Here is a 7,115-nt window from a genome sequence, read left to right on the forward strand (position 1 = left end):
ACAGTCAACTCAGGAAGAGGGGTTGCTAAGAGTGGGAGGAAGAATACAATCCTGATACTCAGCTCAAGGGAGTTTCAGGCACCAGATAAAGAGATTCAAACCTGGAGAGGGAAAGGAGTGAGAGCTAGAAGAAAACTATCAGTGCCCCCCCCCCATTGTGGGCTTAGGAGCCTGAGGCCTTGAGGGTAGCCCTACCCAACAAGCTTCTGCTCTCATGGGCCTCCAACCAGTGGGCATGTTGTAAAACTGCTCTTCCTTGTTGTAGGAGCTCCTTCAGGGAAACAGCCTTAGAGAAAAGAGGTTGCCATGGTACAACATTGAAGGAAGTTCTAATGGAGTTGTTCGCTGATTTTTAGTAAAAGATCTCTTAAGTGGCATATATCTTGAAAAGAATGCAAAGAACTGAGTAACATTGCAATAACAAAACTTCTTCCGGTTGCATATAATTTTGTGAAGACTTCTTAACTTATACATGAATTAAAATGAAAAATAGGGGGGCTTCCCTGGTGGCGCAGTGTTTGAGAATCTGTCTGCTAATGCAAGGGACACAGGTTCGAGCACTGGTCTGGGACGATCCCACATGCCGCGGAGCAACTAGGCCCGTGAGCCACAACTACTGAGCCTGCGCGTCTGGAGCCTGTGCTCCGCAACAAGAGAGGCCGCGATAGTGAGAGGCCCATGCACTGTGATGAAGAGTGGTCCCCGCTTGCCACAACTAGAGAGAGCCCTCGCACAGAAACGAAGACCCAGCACAGCAAAAATAAATAAATTAATAAACTCCTACCCCCAGTATCTAAAAAAAAATGAAAAATAGGGATAGTATTGATGGTGATTCCTGTCTCAATCTAGAAATAAATTAACATTTATCAATTTATACATGAACATGTATTACAGAATTCCATCTCATTAAATAAAATTGAACTCTCTGTATTCAAATTGTTATCAAACTTTGTGATGCAGTTATGTAGCTTTGATCAATTACGTGTAATAACTGTAATGGCAACTGTAACCAGAAGAATAACACTTCAAGGTTTATGGTCACAAGAAGTTAAAAATTAAAATGGAAATTAAGTGCATATTTTTGTTTCAAAGAAACACAACATGCCAATCATTAGAAGACAGTAAGGCATGAAAATGAATTGCATGTATGATTAAATCCTGTGGGGAAAGTGGAATGGAAATAGGAGTTCAAAGAGAAAAAGGAATGATGTAAAATGTCTGACTGGAATTTGTCCATGTGTTTTTTTCAAAGGACAACAGTGAGCAGAGTGGCTCTGGAAGAGTGTGGGCCCCAGTTCCTCACTAAGTGCCACAGCTTCCTAGAGCTGTTTGAACTGAACAAGTGGGCATACTGGAGGAGAAAGTGGAAGGCATTTCTAGTACAGAGAAGTATGTGAAGGCATGACAGCACAGTGAGTCCTGGAAACTGCAAGTGTATCTGGAGTGTAAGGTGTTAGGATGGAGATTGGGGCTGGGGATAGAAGCTAAGAGATGAGGTTGAATAGCTTGGTAAGCAGGGGACAGATCATGGATTTTGGTTATTATCCTGAAAGTAAGTGGGGAAAGGGGTGGCACATTCAGGAAGAATGATGCAAAGAATGGACTGGAGAAGTTACCCTCAACGTAAGGAGACTATATCAGAGGCTACTGCAAGAGTACAGAGGAGAGATGATAAAGGCCAAATTTAGGCAAAACCAGTGAGGAGACTGAGGAGATGGACCTGATAGATGAGTCAAGGATGGCTCCCAGGTATTCTGCTTGGGAGCTTCCATTCATCAAGAGATAATTATAGGAGGAAGAACAGGTTTAAGGAGGCAAATTTGTAGGTTCACTTCTAGACATGATGAGCCAACCTTGACACTAGTTAGCCATTGCAATGCATGGATCTTCAACCTCAGGTTGCACAAAAGCCACAGGTGAGAGTTTATCACACACTATGTGTGGCAAATCACTAGGCACACAATGTTATCAAAGTAACAAGCCACCTCCATTGGGAGCTCTGAAGCCCACTAGTAAACAGGCCCAAATAAGTTTTCATCTTCCACCATCTTTTGGAAAGAAGGGATGGCAGGTTTTTAACAGTTAGGGAGATTATAATTCTATTTTCAAGAAGCTTAGTCTCGAGAGCTTTTCCTGGTCTCTTTTGGGAGTAGTATTGATTAATGGTGGTCATTTAAAAGCTTTGATTCTAAAATCATCAGCAGGCAGGCAAATTTTTTTTTTTTTTAATGTCCAAGATAGATGTGGCTTGGCAACAGATCTTGGAAAGAGACATAATGTAGGGTTTTGTTTTTTTTTAATAAATTTATTTACTTTTGGCCACGTTGGGTCTTCATTGCTGCACACGGGCTTTCTCTGGTTGTGGCGAGCGGGGGCTACTCTTTGTTGCGGTGCACGGGCTTCTTATTGCAGTGCCTTCTCTTGTTCTACAGCACAGGCTCTAGGCATGCAGGCTTCAGTAGCTGTGGCTCGCGGGCTCTAGAGCTAAGGCTCAGTAGTTGTGGCACGAGTTTGTTGCTCCGAGGCATGTAGGATCCTCCCGGACCAGGGTTTGAACCCGTGTCCCCTGCATTGGCAGGCGGATTCTTAACCACTGTGCCATCAGGGAAGCCCGATAATGTGGTTTTAATTGACCACAAATCCAATGAATCATCAGCATTCTACTGCTGAAAGCTAGCTAATACTATCCTGGTCTGCATTAACATTCAACAGCAGTTTTACTGATCATCTCCTTGTACTAGACTAGGAATACAAGGGAAAAAAACTTATGGCTTCTGCCCTAAAAGAAATTCCTGTTCTAGCAGGGTAGATACATACATACTCTTTTCTTCCTTATTCCTATGCCAACATGGAGATACAGCCCCTGCAAAGGTCAAACAGCTGTTGGTCATTTATGGGAAGGTTGCAACGTTAAACCCTCAGCAGATAGGCAGATTATTTCTTGCTGTGTTTATGTATTCCCTAGCAACAGTGACTTCATGGCGTGTTTTCCTATGTGACTAGCCCTGAAAGAGAAGCGAGGAACCTGTGCCAGAGAGCCATCAGAGTTTATTGGCTCCAGGATCTGCCTTCCTGAAGATCTAGCCTGGCTACCTGAGGTACAGAGGCCAGAGTCTGTTCTCTGACACACCCAACTTTCTCTATTACAGTACTTGCAAACCACTTGTGCCCCTGCATTTATAAGCCTCCTTTGCAGATACAGTGGGCCTGACTAGTTCTGGACAATGGTCTGTGAAAAAAAGTAACACATGTCAATCCTGCTGAGGCAGTTCACTGCCGGTGTGTCTCCAGCATCTGGGCCCTGCTGCATCAGCTTGGGAGGATGGAAGCCTCCTCTACTCACACCGAGAAATTTTTTTTTGCATAAAGCCATTATTCTAGACTTTGTTGCAGCAAGCAGCATGAACCACCTTGACTAATAAACAATATAGCTTCCTTCTTGACCTCTTCATAGAACACTGATGACTTTCTGGATGTCCTCCTTTGTGACTATTCCCCACTTTTCTTCAGTAATTCATTATTCTTTATCCTTGTATCGCCCCAGATTTCTGTGCTCAACCCTCTTCATATCCAGATGAAAAGCTGAGTCTGGAAAAACTCATCTAGTCCTGGAGTTTCAACAATCATCTCTGATGTAGTGGTAACTCTGTAATCAACACCTCTGGCTTGGGACACTGCTGGCCCGCCTTAAAGCTAGTCAAAATGTGTGCGCGTGCGCACGTGTGCAGAGTGCTTCACAGGATTCATGGACAATTGGTTTAGATAAAGTGAAGTCCTGTTAAGATGTATAAATCAGATTTCTCTCCTAAATGAACACTTCTTTAAAGTTTCCAACTTGAGGAGATTCTACCTCAATCATTATAAAAGTAATTTTAACTCAAGATGTGAGGACAAAGAAACTTGATAAGCTTTGTAATCTGGAGCCAGTGGTATGCTGATAAACTGATAGGGGGTGGTGGGAAAGCCCTGGTATGCAGGGTTTTCTAATTTCCCACCACAGCTTTCAAGTCACCAACATGTCACCAAATGTGGAGTTGGGAGGAGATGCAGTTTTCGTGAGCTAAGAGAATGCTTCAGCTTTCCACAGTCAGTGGCAAATCTTTTACCTATGAAGCAGTGTTACTCATGCTTTAGTGAACATGAGTTGAATACTTAAGGGGTCTTCCTAAAAACACAGATAGCTGGGCTCCATCCCGAGTTCCATTAAGTAAGTCTGGAGCAGGGCATGAGAATTCACATCTCTAGCCAAGTTCCCAGCTACTGCTTCTGGTTCTGGAACTCTACTTAAGAGAACCACTGCCCTGTGCCTAGAATGGCAATTCAGTGACAAGATGCCACAGCTGGGTTCTTTCCTAGCTCTGCCACTAATCAGCTCTGTGACCTTGAACAGGGTATTATTCCAAAGGAAGATCAGAGCTTCAAGATTCAATGACCTTATTGTTTACTTTCCATGCATTGCTGTTTTCTTGTTTACCCATCCTAGCCTGTTACCACTCCATGTATAGTATCTAGAGACAAAAAAAAGCAGAGCTGAGTACCTCCACATTTTGCAAGCGGCAAAATATATCCACTAGGCTTAATATTCTCCTGGCTGACAATGCACAGTATTACGGTATTTTCCTTCCTAATGTTCAGTTATAAATACAGCACATTTTCCTCTAAAGATAAAAACTGTAGACAAGTTGCATTTTTAAAGACATTACAATGTATTTATCTCACAGGGACAGATTATCAACCTTAAAATCCTACAAAGACTTGCTTTAATATGCAGTAGAACCCAAGGAGTCCTCACCACCACTGATATATGAAACCGTTATTGAAGCAACTTAGCTTCATGAATAGGACATTGTAGAGGGTTGAACTTGGTACAAAGGAATGAAGAAGATACTCTATTGTTGGGACTGCTCTGAAAACCATCCTATCAACAGCCCACCCTGCCCAACACATTTCCTTAAAGTTGAGTTTATGCTTGCTGCTTGTATTTTCTCAACTTATCACTCTCCTCTGCCCCTACCACTTAAGGTCATTTATGTCATTATTGTTCTCAGATCTCCTCCTTGATGGCAATGCAAGGGCTTGTGTAACTGTCTGGATAAGGACATGTCTGCATGGGACTTCTCCTACTAAACTTCTGTATTATTTCAACTTTTTGTAGAAAAATTATGTATGATTTACATATTACTCAGGTATTTCCTTATCCTTCAAAATGCAATCCAGAGATTATCTTCTCCAATTTCCATCTGTTCCACTAGTATTGAATCCATTTTGGTAACATCCCATATTGCATAGCCTCATGTGAACTGTCACCCCTGAATTCCCAGGGAGTGGCAGTGTCTGGCACTTAAAGAGACCCATTACATACTCCTTAATTACTAATCTGTTTTCAAGTAAAATTAATCCCTATTATAATTTTATCAAGTAAAATTACTTGATAATTTTAATTACTACTACTTAATTAATAATTACTAATTTCTACTATTAATCTCTATTATCTATTAATCTCAAAACTTGCACTTTTGTACTCAGGCTTAAAAAATTATGCACACCATTATATAACACTCAAGATAAAGCAATAACTTAACATTCTTCGCCATTTTGCAAGGGGGCAGGATAGTCAAGGATATTAAAAATTGTCCAAAGTATTTACCTTCATGTTTTTTGGTAGAGACACACACACACACACACAAAACCTAGAGGCTAATTTATTCGTTTTACTGTGTCTAGATCTAGACTAAAACATTACATTTTTAATGGAGTTGCATGTTAGCACAGTGCAAATCAGTTTTGCAGTTAATAAAAAAATATTTACTTAGCAACTGTTGAGAGCAGTTTCTAAAAATACCTACCTCCCACCTTCCAATCCCAAAAATCTAATACAGCACTTCACCACCACCAAGATTCGTGCCACTGTCCACTGGCAGAGAACCAATGGATGGTTGCCTGACAAAATTGTTTCCAATGGTTATTCAAACTATTTCATTTCTCTGCATCAGTAACGGTGACTAAATATGGTAATGGTAAGACAAGGCTACATTTTTCTACGTAATACATTCTAAACCATAAATGAAATTAACAGGCTATAAATGTACTATGGTACTAGCGGGTGAGAAAATACTAGTACATTAGAATAACCTACCTCTATAAACCTGTTTACATGGAACTGCTCCAAAATTGTAAATGAAATGTTTACAACCACAGGCAAAAATAACTTGATCAAATTTATTTTTTATCAAGAATGTGAATTTTATTTTTTAATATTTATTATTTATTTTTGGCTGCGGCATGTGGACTTAGTTGTGGCATGCACGTGGGATCTAGTTCTGACCAGGGACTGAACTCATGCCCCCTGCATTGGGAGCACAGTCTTACCCACTGGACCACCAGGGAAGTCCCTGAATTTTATTAATGCATCCTACTTACATTAGATATGGGTAACATCTTAAACCCATCCAATACTAACAACCTCAATCAACAGTTTTAAGCTGATTTTTAAAAAATTAATTTCAATTTTTAATAACTCTTTAGCAGCAAAACTGGCTGACAATTTCTTTTCCTAACAACACACAGGTGAGGTACTTGGTGATAACTAGGTAAGGATTGGCTGATAGATGCAATATATATCTAAGAATCACTCTGGCTTAATGGCAAGTGCCACTAGGAAAACCATTTTTTTTTTTTAAATGTTAACTGTACTGTTTGGCCTAGGTTCTAGTCTTGGTTGTGGGAACTTGAGCACATCTGTACATCTTTTTGGGCTCCACATACATCAATTGATCTCTTAAGAGACTAGAGAATACAAGTTCCAGTATTTGGTCCTAAATGTGGACTCTACTAACAGCCCAACAGTTAAGTGGATGACTTGTTTATGAAACCCTTCCTATCATATAATTTTGGATTTTAACTCCGCTCCTACCATCCTGTTTCGTACTCGTTTAAGACACACAGACAATATAAATTATGTTAAAAGGAGTATAGTTAGTTCTCATTTATGAAACCAAGAGTAACAGAAGTACCTCCTCCAACCCTCTGCTTTGGTATCTTCAAAAGTAAAATGGAGACAGGACTTACCTTAGGGGAAGCTGTGACAATTAGGCATATCCGGGTAAAGCGTTTAG

This window comes from Grampus griseus (genome assembly GCF_964374135.1).
Source record: "Grampus griseus genome assembly, chromosome: 3".
NCBI lineage: Eukaryota > Metazoa > Chordata > Mammalia > Artiodactyla > Delphinidae > Grampus > Grampus griseus.